The 19,167-nt window shown below is 34.0% G+C and overlaps 1 pseudogene; it reads right to left on the reverse strand.

Moving 5' to 3' along the window:
• Window positions 1-19,167, reverse strand: part of LOC109676946 (bifunctional heparan sulfate N-deacetylase/N-sulfotransferase 3-like) — a 160,244-nt pseudogene that overhangs the window by 101,406 nt on the left and 39,671 nt on the right.

The raw sequence follows: 19,167 nt of genomic DNA on the forward strand, positions 1-19,167 counted from the left end.
ATTGAATGTTCTTTCACTCAGTTACCATTATTGTCTCTCCCTTTGAAACAACAAATAAAATATGTAAATAAAAGTAAACCTAGAATACTTCCACCATACTTTTGGATCAAACAACTCATAATTCTTATTTAAGGGTGAATGTTCCTAAAAGATATACTATTATGATTAAATTTATCTAAAAAAGCTTTTATTCACAGTACAAAATTCTTCTGGCAAAAGTAATAAACATTATGTATAAAATGGGAGGTAATGAACATCCCTAGTATACCATACATTTGATAAAGCTATAGAAATGATATCTGCAAAAACCCTTCCTTGAGACCTGATATTCCCTTTCAAATACTCCTGCAAGTGAGTGGTTGAATTCTTGAATGAGTTTGAATGGTATTTAATAAGCAAATGCATGAGCACATTCCAGAAACAAGAGTTAAGCTAAGAATTTAGTAGTAATACTGAAAAGAGTCACAAAATGTGCATACACTCTGCTTTGACCTTCATTTTCACTTGTCAGATAAAAGTTATTTGGGGTGAAGTGACAGATTTGCTCCCACTCTTCCCTAATAACTATGTAATTTATGTTAGGTCCGTTTCCATTTAACAGGGCATGGTGTTTTCTTCTCTGAGAGTTCGCTTCAGAAATTTTGAAGAGCCATCATATATTTGTCAAGTGCCTCATAAGTAAACACACCACTAACGGATGCACTTTTTGAGAATACTCAAAAGAATGATGTAAACACTTGTACTTTGCACAGGCTAAGTTGATTGTGTTTTGAATTGCTAGGATTTATTCAAGTAAACACAAGAAGAGAAAAGCAAAAAAAGAAATTTATGAAGATTTACTTTTTATAGCATGGTGACATAACTGAAAACTATCTGGAGACACAGTGGGGGAATTAGCGGGTTTACTTGTGTAGCTTTCTTAGAATTTGAAGCAATGAATTTTATTTGGGCCTTTGGGGTCTCTCAGAGTTAATAAAGCTGTAAACAATCTAGTGGCAGCCTCAAATTCTCAGAGTACTTTGATACACATTTCATCTTTCTGAAAATATACAAGGTTGATTAAACAAGGAATCTGTAAGTCTGCATAGCACTAATGTGAATTGAAGTTTGATATTCCTGAGAGAATGGAAATATTGGTGATGATGTTTGTTTGTTATAACCATTGCTTACCCTCCAGTATGTGTAATAATCACCAGGATAGTAATGCTTGAGGTGGTGCTTGTACAAACACAAGAAATTATATAAATCACACATAGTTATTTAAGATAAAAACATTATAAAATGTCGTACTATAATACCCTGAATTTGTCTTAAAGTGTACCATGTTAGAGAAGTAATATCATTCTTATGAGGTTTGTTTAACAGCAATTGGTAGCAATAGGATAGAGGCTTTCAAATAGACCAACTATGGTGGTGACATGGGTGATGGAGCTTGACTTACAGGAATAAATCCCTTGTCCAGCCTCCACTGGCTATTCAATCTTAGGAAAATTACATAAGTACTCTAAGGATGTGTGGAAAGAAGTAAACACAATGTCTAATACTTAGAATTCCACAATTTCTCTTTCTATACTTTCGTAGGAGAGGCAAGAATCTTGCTTATTGAAATGCAAGTTTCTATTGCAAGTAAGGAAGACAGAATTATAGAATTTTGAGCTTTACAACATTCCCCGATCTGATCATAAATTCAAGGGAAAGAATGGGGAACTAGGGAGATGAGTCTGGAGGCTGCTATTGTGATCCAGGTGTGGGATGAAACATTTGCAAGTGAAGTGGGGGTGAAGATTTTTAATAAGGAATATAAAATGATAAAAAGAAAGAAGTGATAGAAATCATGGAATGACTGGGAACATGGAATGGGTGACATGAAAATTCGAAGTTGACCCAAGATTAGCACCTGTACAGGATCTACTCTTATTTCTCCTGTGCCACAACTTACATCTCTGCTGTGTTCATAACCACTTCTCAGAAAACAAATGGCCCCTCCATTTTAGGTAAATGTAAAGATGGAAAGAACAATCAAAATTCAGGAGCAGCACACATGGCTCTGGAAATAGACCTTCCCCCAGCCCCGCACTGACTCCAGCCCACAAGTAAGAATTTATAGGAGGATTCATGAAGGCTTTTAATTCACTTCATGTCCACATAAATTTGGGCAGCAAGGGACTATTTTCATATAGCACATTTGTTAAATTTATCTCTCTTTTTACAAAACCAGTTTAAGTCACCAGAAACATGAGGCTCGAGATGAAATGTAGCATTTCTGTTTGAGGAAAAAGGGAAAGGAATTGAGGAATACTTTTCTACAGTATCTTGTTAGGAATTTCTATGAAATCTTCCCATAGAATAAATAACAGGGCAATATGAAGAAAAATTTATAAAGAAAAGGATTCTAAGTCCTTGGTGATAATTAAAAGCACTTTCAAAAATCTAGTAATGTATCAAGATGAGAAGAAATTCTGTGCCACTGTAGATAAAGGTGGGGGAAGGGTGTTTTTACATAGGTGAAATGCAGAGATTTTAAAGAAAAAGCAGCAGTTCATGTTTCCAAAGTTTGAAATAAGTATGCACAGATAGAACAAGTTAGACTCAGGCCTCAGTGTTATTAACTAATTAATTTTGGGGGGCAGTATTGAGGTTTGAACTTAGGGCCTCATGCTAGGCAGGTGCTCTACCAGTTGAGGCATTCTGCCTGCCTTCTCAATGTTACTTTTGACCTGTTCCCTTTTGCTTCCTCATTCTCTGTCAAATAAAAAGCCCCACCGAATCTACTTCAAACCCACATCCACTGATTACTTTTGAGTAATACAGTTTGTCTGCTTTTCCCTATTGTTCCTTGCTTGTCTCCATCCTTATCACTCCATTCTAACGTTGTGGAATTTTATCATCTATGTGGAAGCATTAGCACTCTGGGGAGGAGACGACAGTGTCACCTTAGAGTTCAAAATACTTAAAAAATACTTAATTCTGGGATTGGCAGAGTGGCTGATGTGGTAGAGCACCTACCTAGTAAGCATGAGAGCCTAAATTCAAACCCCAGTGCCAACAACAACAACAAAAATCTAATTCTGAAAACAATTAGACATGATCTTTCAATTTAGGAACATAGATTTTAAAATATTTTGGCAAACAAATAGTTGTAAAACAATTGCTACTAATAAGTGGAATGCAGCTAAAAGAAGTAATTTCTTCTAAAGATTACAATTATTTGAAAAAAGGAGAAAACAAGTAACTGATAATATAAGGGAATGCTAAGGAGAATAAATACCAGAACAAATTAATTTTCCAGAAATTGCTAACTGAAAATATCTCTGATCAGCTGGAAATAAATTTGCCATATTCACACAAGTGAAGGGGGAGATTTGAAATACTTTGATGATAGAGTAAAACAGTAGAATATCTGCTTACCTATTCTACTTCTACTTTATCAAAGAAAAACAAGATATTTATGATGAGTTAAGCATAAAATTAGATGAAGAGGTAATGATATAAACCAAAGTAATTACAAATTATTTTAAAATTTCCAGGCTTTTGCTTGGGCTGGCCTGGATCACGATTGTTCCATGCATGGCTGGAATGACAGGTGTGGCCACTATGCTGTCTTATTGTTTGAGATGGGGTCTAGCTAACTTTTTGCCTAGGCTGGCCTCAAATTGTGTTCCTCTCCACCTCCCAAGTGACTGGGTTTACAAGTCTGAGTGACCATGCCCTGCTAAGCATGTAGGTTTGATACGAAAATACTTTCATTAATCGTAAAGAAAGCAAATAAGAAGATTCATGAGTTGAAAATATGCCAAACTTTAAAAAAAAAACAACATAAAAAGAGAAGAATGATAGGATTCTGGAGTCTGTAAATCAATGAGCCTAAAGTCAAACCCATAAAACTTAAGATTGCTAAAGAACTGATTGAGAAGTAATAAAGAAGACAGCAATAACTTTGAGGAACTATTATATTTATTACCTTATCATTTTCTTCCTTTATTTGGGGGGCAGTAGTGGGGTTTGAACTCAGAGCCTTGTGCTTGCTTGGCAGGTGCTCTACCACTTGAGTCATACCCCAGCCCTCTTTTTTTTCTTTTTTGCTTAAGTTACTTTTTACATAGGGTCTTTCACCTTTTGCCCAGGCCAGCCTGGACCATGATCCTCCTATCTATGTCTCCAGGTGCCTGGGATTACATAAACTGGGCACCACACCTGGCCCAGGTGATTAGTGGTTGTGGGGAGGTCTTGCTAACTTTTTGCCCAGGTTGGCCTCAATCATGATGTTCTTGATCTTTGCTTCCTAAGTAGCTGAGATTGCAGGTGTGAGTCATCATGCCCAGCCCCTAAACATTCCTTTTAAAATAGTTCTAAAGTGGTATCAGAAAAATGTCATGCACATCTTCATTCCTGATTTTATAAAGGCTCCCTGTGACATTTTGTGTTATCCTTATGGATATTAGTTGAATTAAACAAATTTGCAGTTGATATAGCAACTATTTTGAAATAATGGTGATTACTGGATCTATATTAATTTGGAATAAAGACTGTTGCCCTCTACAAATCTCTAACCATGATATGCTCAGTTTTACCAATAATGATAAAAATGCAAAAATCATAAAAAATAGGAAGGACACAGAGCTAGCAAATATATAAAGACTGTTATATAACAATCTTTATTGGGATATTTACATACTGTAACACTGAATATAGAACAAATATGAAACAATAAAGTGACAGTTGTAATCTCAAGACTTGCATTTAGTTAGCAAAATCAATTGAACAAAAAAATTAATACCAGAAGGCTTAATAAAGAGCTCATTGTCAGAGATCTGGCAGGCACAGTTATGATGCAATGGCTTAAAAATTTAATGTGATATTTGGCTACATTAGTGGAAGTAAAGTACAAATGAAAATAAAAAGTATTTTGCTGTTTTCTGCTCTCCTAAGACCATCAGACTTCATTGGCGCAACATATATTGGGAAGAAGGACAAGTTACAAATGGTACAAGTATGGCAACTGGGATGATGAGAAGTTTGAAAATCAGTTGCTTCAAGATACAAAACCTGGAGTGAAGCATCTTTAAATGTATCAATCATGTCTTTTTATTTTCTGCTGATTTGATATCCGGGACCTACTGATCCTGGAGAGATTCTTGCTCTAGCTACTTCTTGGAGATAACATAGTCTTCTTGCCTGACTGCACACTCTTCAAATGCAAATCAACCAATCCAGAGCTTCTACCTCAGCCACCAATTATTTCCCTGCTCTAATCACCCCAGGGTCATGGACCAGGCAACTAAGACACCTCAGAACCCATTGAAAGCATTCAAAGTAGCTGACCTTAAGCTGCTTTCCCTGCATTTGCCTTCCCTTCCCTCCAGAAACCACATTTTTGCCTTGTTTCCTCTGCCTCCTGACCAACTCCAGTGCCTCTCCAGGTAGCCCTACATAATACTACATGCCTCTTTCTCTGGGGAACTGCCAATAGCAAACCATCTTTTCAATGTTAGTCATTTCCTGCCTGTTGGATCATCCAAATGATAACAAAAAAGTGCATTTTAAGATCATAATGAATAGAATTTTAAGAGCTTGAAGAAATATTTATTTATTTTCATCTAATAATCATTTATTGAATACCTACTAGATGTCAAGTATCATTCTTCCTAGAAGCTTATTTAAATTTAATTTGCTGCTCTTTTGTGATTTCCTTCATGATTACACTGATTCTAGTTCTTTCTAAATCCTAAGATTGCTGATTATATTAGCCATACTCAAAATAGTTACCAATCAGCATGTTATACTATTGACTAGTCACAACTGCTGGCAGATGAGGGTTGAAGACTGGAGACAGTTTGTGGGCCAGGTTCATTTCGTTGCTGAGTAGCTGAAAGGTTTGGGACATCTTGGGGGAGGGTATACAGTGATAGTGGCATTAGAGATAGTATTGTCACATTTTACATTGTAAATAGCTAGCATGAACATGCCAGCCCTCTTAAGTTGAATATTAAACTTGATAATATATCCTTTAGTCTCCTATCTTATCTCTTGCCCTTCATTTTGTGAAGCCATTCATTTTATGAAGTAAATTTTATATAGACTTTGGCCATCCTGCACTGTGTAATGGCCAGTGTCTTTCTTAAATTGTGCTGCCTAGATTACTCTGGAAGTGTCTACCAGCTCTGAGTGGACTCTGCATCCTGGTTGGTACTCTCCACTTCTATTAAGACCACTAAAATTACACTCTGTATTCAATATTAATAAAATGAAAGTATAGTGTGCCTTTTAATAAAATGCTCCACTGAAATAAAAATGATAGGATTTATTGCTTCTCTACTAGCAAGCAAACTAATTGAAAGATTATCACATATTTCTTAAATCATCAAGTCTTTCAATATATTTTAAATTATATTTTGGTACTATAATCTTTATTTCCATATTGGAAAAGTTAATGTGCTTACCAATCTAAAATGTTATATAATTGGCCATAGACATCTGCTAAACTTGGAAAAGAAGGAGAAAAAGAGCCATTATTTGAAAAATGATGATAATGCAATCAAAACTACAATCCACAGTATGACTTCATGTTTTCAGGAACTTGTTACACTATTAAAAATTTTTATAATATTATCTGAAAGAATGTTAAATATTATCTGATACTGACAAAGAATTCTAAAAAAAACTCTATTAATTATTTTATCATTAAAAATTAAACTACTAGATTTGCCAAAATTTAGGTACAATTCTTCAACTGAGAGTATTTTTTATTGATAATTTTACTTTTCTAGGGCTACCTTCTCTTATTTTTGAAGCTGTGCAGTAGATACTTCAGACAGTGTGGTAGTTCAGTTATCAATGTAAAATTAATCTTTACTTCAGAGATGGTACCTTTCAAAAAAAGTCTCCATTTAAAATTTCAGTTCAATTCTGGAGCTAGTACTTATTTGATAACTAAGTTTTTTTTAGAAAAAATCAAACTCTAAAGCTGCATTCCCTTTGATAGTTGCAATCATCAAATGCAAGTTTGCTTAAGCAATTTGTTTAATGTTCCATACTAAGTTATTAGACAGAGCTTTGAAAGCTAAATTAAATGGGCATCAAATTCCTCTGTGAGTTGCATGTGTCCACATTGTGCAAGAGGATAATAGGTCAGAAGTAATTTTCAATACTCAATGAAAATGACAGGTGTTTGGCTATAGATAGTGAAAGTAGGGCCTAGAGTTTCAGATCATAGTCTCAGATTCTTAGTTGGAAGGAGACTTTAAACATTCTTTAACTCAATCACCCATTTGAATATTGCATCCATGACCTTCATCCTTGGTTTGAACACCTATTTGTTCTGAGGGCAGCCCAATGCTTCTTTGAATGTTCTTTCATTGGGAAACATTTATGTTCATTTAAAAATCGAGAGCCTCCAATCTGATGGAGAAAAGCAGGATATAAACTAATTTAGGAATGTAACAGCGAAGGGTTTCCTCCAGAATAGTTTCAGCTGAATTGGAGTAGTTTCTATATCAACTGGTAAATAATATTCAATCATGTGGAAAGTTACTCTAGAAATCCAAGGGAAAAGTTGCTCTGTAACTTCTACCTCAAATTCTCCATTTCTCTTATATTGCCAGGATTACCAATAAGTAGGGAAATCTACACTTAAACCTGTGAATTGGGTCCAAGAGGCTAGTGGGGAAACCCAAGTGGCACAGTTTATGTAGAATCACAAGACTTGAATTTCTGGTTTTAATTCTGTCACAAAGTAGTTACTATATTTCTGTGATTCTCATACATAAAGGAAAAATAATTATACCTATAAAGAAATATAGGAAATAATACAGAAATATTGTGAGAAATGAAGGAACTAACACAAAATATAGAGAAACTTAAACAATTGGTCTTTTCTTATTAGACCTTTAAATTTAGCTGCAATGCAATTTGGAGCTCTAATGCCTTAATGGTAAGTAAGTCTTAGCTAATGCATGTTTATAAATTGTATAAAATTCACATTAAGGAAATCATATCAATACAAAACAAACTTTTAAACGTACAGATTCTGTCCCTATTACCAGTTACTTTAAACAACTCAAGAGCCCAGGCAAAAATTGAAGATGATAGTTTTATGATATTAAATATAACGATAATAAAAATAACAGCTGCCATCTACTGAAAGTTATGTGCTAACTGCTGCTCTAAATGCTTTACGTATACATTCTCTTTTATGTTGTAATGGCTGGGGACTAGCTAATCCAGGACTCAGTCTTTCTTCCTTATCTATCTTCCCTTGACCAATAAAAAATCCATTGATTTATATTTGATTAAACATTAAAGATACATTTAGTCTTATTTCTGAAGATGAGGATCTTCATCCTCCATGACTGTTCTCTGCTGCCTCAAGCACCATAATCTGGTTTGTCATCATATAGTTAGAAATGACATTCCTAAGCAATCTCTGCTTGCACTTGAATTAGGAGGATAAGAATTATCAGATTATAAGATTATCAGATCAAATCAATTCAGATTTTGATTTAGAATTATTCTTTCAGTTTATGATGAAATTGTAAAAAAAACATGTAACTCATATTCTTACCATATTTGCTCTCAAGTATTAAAAATTTTAAATATGAACACAATATTGGCATCCATTGACTCACTCACATGATAATAGAACATCTATTTTTCTAAATACTGTTTGAGTTGTAAGGGATAAAACAGTGAATGACTTGTCTTTTTATCAAACTTGCTCTGATAAACTATTTTTGAAGGCTACCAAAACAGCAACAAAAATAACAAACCTTCCTGCCTTCTCTCACTATATTTACATATTTTCTTCCCTCACAAATTCCTTTCTCTTTTTCGTTACGGATTTACTTAGCAACTTCACAAGTAATCTCCACATCATCACTTGGTGATTAATATTTTTAAAATCAGCAGTGTTAAACTTCTGCAGATAACAGAATCAATGCTTGCTGTACTGAGATAGAATTTTTAGTCCTATTGCAAATTGCCCAATTTTATATGCTATTTACTATCTTTAGTTTTTTGGAAAAAAGGTGACTCTTCATCTTATAGGAGCTTGTAATTTGTTTCATGATATAAGTTTAGACAAACCCTATTCTTACTTTTTGTACAAGATATCAATCCATAACAAGGATGCCCTCTAAAATGTTTATTTTGGGGAGTAGATTAAAGTTAAAAAACAAGCATGAACTCCTGATTTTTTATGTCTTTAAGAAAGAACAATAGAGTTTATGAATTCTAATACCTTCTTGTATAACTTTGATTATAGTACCACAAAGGTGAACTACTCAAACTTAAAACTTTTACTGTGAATTCCCCTGGTCCAAATCATAAACCCTTCAGTATAAACAATATGCCTTACTTAAGCCAACCAAATGTTCTATCCATATAACATGTATGTTTGGAATATCTTTTCATTTCCTAGATGGAGTCTTCATTGTCTTGTGACCACTTTATGGTCTCTTTCCTGGTATTTTACTTTAGTCTTATTTCACTCCAGTTTATCCCAACACATAAATTTTACTGGTATTTCAGGATGTACCCAATGGCATTTCCACAAGAACTCATCCCTTACCACTCCCAATGACACTTCTTTCTCTGAACTAAGAGTTTTGTATTTACAGTTTGACACTAAATCATGGACTATCTCATTTTGTTGGAGATTTGATCAATGTGTATATTCTGCCTTCCTAGTGCAGTAGGAAGCTCTTTCTGGACAGTAGATAAGTCTTATGAGCTCTGTCCATAGTGTTACAGTAACAGTTTTGCATCTTGTGAAGTGTCTCTTAAAATTAGACCCCTTAAAGCATTAACATGGTGATAAGCACCCAATACATGCTCACGAGCCTCAAACTGAAAGACTGCAATCCCAAGATCTTCTTAATGATCAGAGAGAAAAGCTGCTTAGAGAGGGCCAATATGCCAAAGTCTCAAGGAAGTTTTTAATATGAAAACCTTGTTATTTCTCTAGTCAATATAGGCTACTTCAATGCAGTAGTCAAAGTAAGGTACTTACTAAGGCAAACTTTTTGTTGAGAAACATCTGCTCCACCAAAGATGACTCATTATGGAAGAGGTGGGGCTGCATGTGACTCCACATGTGCGGAAACCACCAGAATTCATCCACAGACCCCAACAGACAGTCATCTCCTTCATCTTCCTCTTGAGTTCCTGCAGGGGAAAATTATTATTCAGTTAATTGAGATTACATCTGTCTATCTATCTATCTGTCTATTATCATCATCATCTATCTGTCTATATTGAAATATGTACATATCATACATGCTATGATATCATATGTGGTATTTATAAGACACCATTTATATTATCTTACATATAGTTGAGCTTTTGAACATAAAATGAAGCAAAGGAAAATCTGTTAGGGAGCAACCAGAGAAAGGACAAACATTCTAAAAATGTTCAACATGGATATAAACATCATTGTGGAGATGGAAATATGTAACCATTCCCAGGAACATCAGCACTCTTAACTTTTAGCATCTTTGTACAATTTGTAGTTTGGAGAGAATGGGGGCAAGTAGCAAATGTAATCATGAGAATATGCCTGCCAAAAGGAGTGTGAGAGTCTCAGTAGTAAATCATTTTGACATGGTTGTATGTGCAGTCACAACAAAATAATTTCATGATTCATTTGTGTCCCTCAGCACACGATATCATTTAAGTCAGTTATTTGTTGCAGTTTTCACACTGAAAATAGGCAGAAGTCTCTTGGCATTTCCCAGTAGTCAATTCATTCCTGACTTCCACCTCCCCAGCAATGAGATTGTGATAAAGTGATCTGAAATTCACTAGTTTATGAAAAGTCTCCCATGCTTCTGCTCCTAAGCTTGATTCCTTGTCATATATAACTCCTATCCTTCCCTGCATCTATCCACTAATTTCTCCTTCATTCATTTTCTAAATAGACTTTGTTCAGAGTTTATCATGACAGAACAACTGATCTCAGGGTTCTTTAGGAAGATAGCTCAAGTATGTGTTACCCTTTTTTGACTATCACAATGAAATCTGCAATAAAAACATTTATGCATTGGAATCATCCGGGAGGTAGGAAAATGATGTCTGCCTTCTGTCAGATTTATCTTAATTCATGGTAGGCATAATTTATGTCTTTCCTTTTTTCTTAATAGCTCTAATTAATCTTATTTTCTTTAATTCTACTTCAGGGATGTTTGAAATCAGAATTATTATCTTGTGAACAAATGTCTGTTGCTTATTACTTTAAACACTATGATAAAAAAAGTTGAAATGCTCATGGTTGGATTGTCCTTGCCTCCTTTGTCAGAACTGGGGGAAGACAGAAAAACCAGAGATCAAATTCCTTAAGTTGTAAAAAATATACTTAAACCTCATAAATTTATTGCAATGTTTAATTTATTTTATTATATGTATGTTTAAACAACAGTGGTATTTTACCTGCATTATTTCCTTCTGTGGTATTATTATCTTTAAAACCATTACTGAGATTTTACCTTGGTCAAGAGTTTTTCATCTTTCATTTAATTATTGCAACACCTTAAGAAGTAAAGGCCACTACTAACTTCCTTGTATAGGTTAAGGAAATTGGTCTTTAGAGAGATGAAATAACTTATCCTAAGTTATTTCATAAGAGCTGAAAGACCTGAATTTCGTTTAGATTAAGCAACTTTAAATTCAGTGTCTTTAGCTATCATTTGCTGACCAAATGTAGTCTAGATATAAGTTTGATATTTACTAATTCATTATCACACTGCTCTTTCATGTTGTTAGTTAATCCGTGATGTCATTAAACCTTCCAGACAACTCTTATTTCTTAGTAATTTAGTGAAATACACCAGCCTTACTAACTAGAATCTTTTGCCGTTTGGCTTCCCTACTAGAGGACTGCCAATTAAATTGCAAAAGTTCAATTTCTCTTGTGCATAAGAATTGGGTTCTATTGTAAGAACTTTTGTAAATGCCACAATGTACCCCCAACCCATCGCAACAATAAAAAATATCAAAAAATGGGTTCTGATTAGTTTAGTGTTAAAATAGTCTTATTTTTGGTACCTAACTAACTCTCTGACCTGGGGCCCTTCTAAGTTTGTTTTTATATAGAAAACAAGGGAATATTCCTAGTAGTCAATGGAAAGGTATAGGAAATGTATATGAATATGGTTATTGCTCATTAGTAGGGAAGTCTGATTTTTATTTTCATGTACTTCTCACAAAAATGCATTAACTCTTCAAAAGTTAAAATTAATCAAAGAAGATAAAGGTTTCTCCTGGAATAAAGTCTTAACTATTGTGACACTACTGCTTTTCTCTGTCCTTAAGAATTAATTTTTAAAAAGGTATTTTTTTAATAGTAAAAAGAATTATTCATTTAGAATGGAAGACCATGTACTTCAATTAAATTTTATAATAACTAATTTGGAAAGACTGACAATTAAATTTTTTATCTCTTCCCACTCAAAAATTATTTTTTTCTAGTCCCAGACAACACCAGCTACAGCTTTCTAGAAGCTTTCATAGTATACAGATACCAAGAACCTTCAAACTTAACCTTAGCTTCTCCCTGTGTTCCATTTTCTCTGGCTTATACAGAGAGAGCACTTTTATTGTAAGGCTGTGGGACATACTTAAGTAAAAAAAAAAAAAGGTCAAGTCTTTAAGAGATAAACATGAAGGAGAGGGACAGCTGGAGTCATTTTCTAGCATTCAGTGTTTGGCAGGAAGATAACTCAGGTGCCAGGAGTTTTTCCTTGTATTTCTTGGGTGAGTTTGGGTTGTCTTGATTTTGTTCCTATGGTTCTTCCTATAATGACTCTCTGTTATGGTTTGATATGAAATGTCCCCATAGACTCATGTGTTAAAGGCTTGATCCCCAGTTGTGGCATGATTTTGGGAGGTTTTGGAGTAAGAAAGTCACTGGGAGCATGCCAGTGTCATGTGTTTGTATTTGTCACAGTGATGAAAAGTCTAACACACCATCTCTCAAACAGTCTAAATATTCTGTTTGTTCTTGATCTTGCCCTGATGATTCCTCATCTGCATGTTAGTTTTCTTTTCTTCAAAGAATGTCAAAGAATATAAAATAATCAATAAATAATTATTAAAATAATCAATTGAAAATAGTATATGTTTAGGGCACTCTTTTATTTTATTAAGTTCTTGGGGCTCCCTATCATAAAATTTAGTAGTATGATGGGTTTAACTTTGCTAGAAAGATGATGGAACTTCTACACATAAAGAGGAAGTTCTCATTTCATGTATCTATGCCAAGGTAGTAGAACTTTACTCTAAGTAAAGTTAGAATTACTTTACAATAGCTATCAAATTGTGCTTTCATAATTGAGATTACCATAAGAACAGCAGCTTATTTGATCATTAGAAAAAGTTAAATTATGATTATGAGATTCCCAATTGTTAATCCTTAAAAATAGAAAAAATGTATTTTATATAGTAATCTAAGTAATTCAGGGGACTAAGTCTTTTAGAATTTCTTACATTAAGTTACTCTTAAAACAAAAACAAATCAATAACCAAAGACATGTAGTTGTATGACTATATACATTGTATGTATTATACATCAAGTGACATGAATATACCTGAGCCAAGTCTCATGACTCTCTAACTGCCATGGAAACAAACAGAAATTCACTTACTACAGAAATGCAATATTACTTCTATCTAAAAGTGAAATTACTATTAGTTACTAATGTGCATATGAAAATTATATTGATTTTGTATATAGGTAGAATTCTCACCAGGGAAACTTATTAAACCCTTGAAGAAGACCATTAAATAAATATGAAATAATTCATGTCCATATTACAAAATTAAAAATTGAAAAGCATTTGAAGTTATAGAAAACTATTTGATAAACTTGTTTGAGTATATCAGTTTTAAAAATTATTTGCATACTTGTTTAGATTACACATGTACAGATGACATAAAATACAAGAAGTACAAAAGTAATACATGAAAGTAACTCCTTTTCATCTCTGATACTCAATCCCCAAATTATCTTCTTCATCGATACCCGCTAAAACTAGTTCATTATGAATCCTTGCATAGATATCCAGTGTCTGTATTAATAGCTGTGTGACAGTGACCACATTACTTAACCACTCTTAGTTTTATAAACTTTAAAATAAGTTTCCCATAGTTACGTAGATTCCATCCCCTTTTATTTTCATGCAAGTTGTAGCATGTTCTAATCTCAAGAGCTCCTTCTTTATCAGTTACATTTAAGATAATATTTGCTTTTTAATGACTGAAGACTATGTCATTACAGGATATATAACTATATGTAATCTTTCTTTTAACTTCTGAAATATTGCCTGATTCATTCAATACTATTGTATTCAGCTATCCTCAGATAAGATAAAATATATTTGAACAGATTATGTTTTGAAAATTATTCTTAATATTTTAGAGTGATTTTTTTCTTTTGCAACACAGCAGGGTCAAATTTCATATGGTGGTCTTGTTCCATGTAGCTACTTACAGTTCAAGGTGATCTTACTACCACTAGCTCATTTGTTCATTAATTCATTTTTAATAGACACTGTTATAATTTCTGCTATTACAATAATAAAGGTTTCATGGGAAATCCATTTTAGTATAAGAAGAGATAATGAAATAATTATAAAACAAACTCCCTTCAACACTCACTCATAATGAAACTCTGAGTAGCCTAGGGAAGGAAGGGAGGGTCCTTAAGATAATAGAGTAGTTACAAAATATTTTATTGCAAGATTCCTCTTGAGAACAAGAAGAAATCTATTGAAAGATTTCCCACTAAGTGAAGAATAAGTGATATTACCATCATCACTTTTATTTAAAATTGACCTGAGGCTAGGCATGGTGGCATAAGCCTCTAATCCCATTACTTGGGAAGCTGAGACAGGAGACTCATGACTTCAGGCCAACCTGGGCTATATAACCAGACATGTTTCAAAAATAAAATAAAATAAACTTCTCAAGATCTGAGCCAGAGTCAGTGCAATCAGCCACAAAAAGAAACAAAATTCATAAGGTCAGCAAAGGAAAAATAAAAATGCCAGTATTCACAAATTACATGATAGCATAGGTAGAACATGTAAAAGAATGAATAGATAAACTATATAATTAGTAACTAAATGTAGCAAAGTTACTAGATACAGCATCAATGCACAAAATCAGTGTATTTTTAAATGCCATCAACAAAAGAGTGGAAAATTAAATAAAAACAATACACCACTATTATACTAACAAATTAATAAGTGTAACTAAAGAAGACCTAAATATATCCAAGTACTTGAAGATGTAACATTTAAAATGCCAATTTCTACAAATTAATCTATAGGTTTAATTCAATCTAAATCAACATTCTTGCAAAAATTGTTCTCAGATATTGGCAAGCTGATTCTTAAAATTTATATGAAAATGAAATGGCCAAGAATAGTCAAGTCAATCTTGAAGAAGATGAACGAAATTGGAATTATTATTGAAGACATGATATTATTATTAATTATGAAGTTACAGCAAATAAGACATTGTGATGGACACAAATAGACCCAACAAACAGGAAAGGAAATCCAGCAAGAGTCCACATGGATATGTTCATCTAATTTGTGATGACACCACAGTGCAGTGGGAAAGGACAGCCTTTCTAATGCTTGGTGCTAACTGGATAACTTTACGTTAAGGAGAAGGTATCTGATACATACACAAAAAATATTCCAGATGGAACACATATTTATAAATTTTAAGAGGGTAGAAAAATATTTTCATGATCTATGATATGCAAAGATTTCTTAAGCAAGACACAAAAAGTTGACCATAAAGAAAAGAAATAATAAATTGGGCAACATTAAAATGAAATATTTTGTTCAAAAATACCAATAGGAAAAAGAAAAGAAAAGCTAGGCAGTGAGAGAACCTATTTGCAACACATATAATTGAGAAAGCATTCATTAAGAATATATAAAGACTTTCTACAAATCAATAATAAAAACCAGCTTGGAGGCTGGGGAAGAGAAGAGGTGGTCAAAACAACGTATACAGGTAAGTAAATGTAAAAACAATAAAATAAAATAAAATAAAAAATAAAAACCAGAAAATAGAAAAAAAGTGCTTTTCAAAAGAGAATCTCCAGAATAACTAAGAAACCTCTGAGAGAAACTCATTTGCTATTTTTCAGAGAAATACACATTAAAACCATCAAATGATATTTCTATATGCCTTCCATAAAGACTAAAATTAAAAAGAAAAACAGGATGAAATAGTGCCAGGTTGTAGAGCCACAGGAGTATCACTCAGACTATTGCGATATAAGTTGGTTAAACCAGTTTGGAAAGCTAGTTGACATTTTCTATTAAAGTTTATCATATGTATGCCATGCTAGCAATTCCACTCCTGGCTGATAACCAATAGAAAAAAGAAAACTTAAGTCCTCTGAAAGGTAGTAGAAAAATGTTTACAATGGCTATTCAAAAAGCCATTGGAAATCCAACAAACCACACTGGAGTGTAATGGACAAAGAAATGTTAGTATATTCAAACAATGAAATAATACACAGAAGTGAAAAATGAAAGAATGACAACATATACATAACAGTATTTATTAAACCAAAATAATGAACAAAAAATATGAGTGCAGGTGGATCCTTTAGCACCTGTCTCAAGTCAGGCAAAACTAACAAGATGTTAGAAGTCAGGATAGTGGTATTCTTTAACAGAAGCCAGCAAGTGTTAATAGGTGCAAGGCGGAGGGATTCAGGAACTGTTCTCTTTCTTGATCTGTTATGAGTTGCACAGCTATGTAGTTTCTGAAAATTCACTGAAGATCACATTTGTTACTTACATATTTTATATATGTAGATTATAGTTCAATTAAAAAGGCATTAGATAGTACCATAAACTTTCAAACCATTAACATTTTCTAAAGGTTAAAAATACTAAGTTCAATGGAGTTAAATGACATGAAGAAAAACCAGGGAAGGATGTAAAGAATGTAAGAAAGTGTGAGTAAGAGGGTTGTACAATTTTAAATAGAGTGACCAGAGGACCCTTATGAGTACAGTTAATCTTCTTTTCTTACCTGTATGGTAAAATTTCCCTGAAAATCCCAGGTTGAATGTAAAATTTGTGATTTGTGCACGCAGAAGATTCTGAGTATCAAGCAGGGCCTGAAATACAGAATTAAAAAAAAATATTTATCAGACTGAGAATGGTATCAGGTAGTTTTAAAGACATCTTCCTTTTTTCATTCAGAGAATAGAACAGTTCTATACATGAGAGAATTAAATGATGGAAAATTGTTTATCACTTTAAGATTGAGGCATAATTCTGAGATTACATAAAACTCATACATATATTTGTCTTTTAGCTTGCAATAAATCAGCAAAAAGTATCATCAGCTGGAAAAGGGAAGTTAAATGAAACGTTTAATCTGTGTATATCAAAGGAATTTGTATCTAGTACCTAAGATATTATCCCTTTCCTCCATCCCTCCCTCTTTTCCTCCCTCCCTTCCTTCCTTCCATTTTGTGGTACTGTGGTTTGACTCAGGATCTCACGCTAATTAGGCAAGCATGCTACTACCTGAGACACGCACCCAATCATTATGTTTTAGTTTGTTTTTCAAATAGGGTCTTGTGATAACTTTAACGGTTCTAGATTACAGGCCTTTGACACCATGCCTGTCTAATGGTTAATCTTGTTAACCTTACTGCATTGAGAATCCCCTAACTGATTATAAAGCATACCCTTGGGTTTGTCTGTGGGGTGTTTCCAGAGAGAATTAACAAAGAGGAGAAGACACTCCCCAGATTGTGGACAGTATCACTCAATAGGCTGGAAGCTGGGATGCAATAAAAAAAGGAGAAAGGCAGCTAGCACAAGTAGTTTGTCTCTCTCTTCCTCCTCTCCCTTCTGGATGCCATGATGTGAGATGCTCAGCTCTATCATTCCCCCCCTAACATGATGGACTGAAACCTTTGAAACTGTGAACCAAAATAAATAATTCCTCCCTTTAAGTTGTTTATGTCAGATGTTTTGTCACAGTGACCAAAACCAAACAATACCCTACTTTTTTCAAGTAAAACTATTTTGAAGCAAGGTTTTGTTATATCCTATAAAATATTTACTGGGCTATGAGTATTCAATGGACTATTTTTTATTTCTCTCCTTTTCTTCTTCTCATTTAAATTCCAATTCTTATGTTCTCTCTTCCTCCCTCCCTCCCTCCATTTCTCTCTCTCTCTCTCTCTCTCTCTCTCTCTCTCTCTCTCTCTCTCTCTCTCACACACACACACACACACACACACACTCACACACACACACTCACACATACAGTAAGCAAAAAGTAGCACTGCTAGTTTTGTAAAGAATCTTGGTTTACACAGGAGGAAACTGAGATGAAATAACTTGCTCATTTTCATAGATAAAATTAGCGATACATACTAGATTAAAGGTATAAAGCTGAATTGGGTCCCATCCTAGATCACTGCCCTTTTTCATTAGTACATCTCAGCCACAACTAAATCTTGTTCTCTTGATAGTAGAACTGACACCTGGGAGCCCTTGTGTTATCATGTTCACATTCTCAAATTTTGGGGAGATAAACAGCATTGTATTCGGTGTCCATTTGATGGCTGTTTGCCTTATCTGAATGCAAGTGATTCTCCCTTTTGTGCATAAGCAGAGGAAGAGGACTCCTGAATCTCAAATTTAAATTCCCCTGACCATTTGTCAATTTTTGAAATTTAGGCATATATTTCTTTTTTTCTAGTACTTTTTTGTTTACATAAGCAAACTCTTTGGTGTATATGATTGACCCATGTAATATGTGGGTCCTGAAGGCCTTAAAAAATGGAAGGCAGGCCTTTTGCTGGGTTCTTCACACTTAACTACAGGACCAAAAGGATTAACTGATGGGATGGCAGTGCCAGTGGAGACAGGTTAGGTCTTGTCCTTCAGGCATTGATTGGGCAGGTAAAGGAGAATTGACCAGCTGAGCACAATGAAGTGAAGAAGGGGACTTCTACGTGGTAAGATAGAACTTGCAGAGTGCAGGAAGGGGTGCTAGCTGTGTGTTAAGGTGTGAGAATTTCCCTTTATGTCCTTGTAGAAGGTGTATCAGGTAAGGTCTCTTGGACTTAGAGTACAGGATAGGCGTGGGAGTCAGATTTCTCAACTGGAATTCTGG

The sequence above is a fragment of the Castor canadensis genome, chromosome 9, assembly GCF_047511655.1.
Source record: "Castor canadensis chromosome 9, mCasCan1.hap1v2, whole genome shotgun sequence".
Classification (NCBI taxonomy): domain Eukaryota; kingdom Metazoa; phylum Chordata; class Mammalia; order Rodentia; family Castoridae; genus Castor; species Castor canadensis.